The sequence below is a fragment of the Pygoscelis adeliae genome, unplaced genomic scaffold (assembly GCF_000699105.1).
Source record: "Pygoscelis adeliae isolate BGI_AS28 unplaced genomic scaffold, ASM69910v1 Scaffold92, whole genome shotgun sequence".
Classification (NCBI taxonomy): domain Eukaryota; kingdom Metazoa; phylum Chordata; class Aves; order Sphenisciformes; family Spheniscidae; genus Pygoscelis; species Pygoscelis adeliae.
This window is the reverse complement of record NW_008824306.1, coordinates 2,002,340-2,002,998: the sequence shown is the minus strand read 5'-3', so window position 1 is coordinate 2,002,998 and position 659 is coordinate 2,002,340.

Here is a 659-nt window from a genome sequence, read left to right as displayed (position 1 = left end):
ACTGAAAGGATCATTTCTAGATTTGCGAAAATCCCTGCGAGAGGAGTGAAAAGCAGTCGGGGACTCGTAGCGATCTACTTCGATTAGCCCTCAGCCCGTTCATCTGGAGTCTGATTTAAAGGGCAGCGCTCGCACGGTATTTATAAGCTTAAATATGGGCAGCTGCTTATGAATGTGTTTAGGTACCTCGTTTATCTTGTACCTCCGACTTACATATTTACGAGTTATAAAAACAACGACCTGTGCCACCGCTAGAAAGGAGACTTTAAAGACGCTGTATTGCTGTACCGTTTACGATGTCCTGTATAAAGCTCTGGCAGCAGCCAGCGATCTAATATTAGACAAGTATTTAAAGAACAGGGGGTGGCTGCGCTTTTTTTTAAAAAAAAGAAAAAAGAAAGAAAGTACCGTGGGTTATTTTTTGCAATCTCCACACGGCATCACCGCTAGTGACACGTTTTGTAAACCAGAGGAGGAAGCTGCAGACTAAGTAGCCGCCGCACGGATCCGCGGATTAGAGAAGAAGTTTGACCTTTACCCGGGACGTGTGGCATTTCATTTAACCATAAAGCTAAGCACAATGCGCCAGCGAGATCGCTAAACCGATTTAAAATACATATTGAGTCATGCACGACAGTAGTGCATTTCGGTTTAGGCAG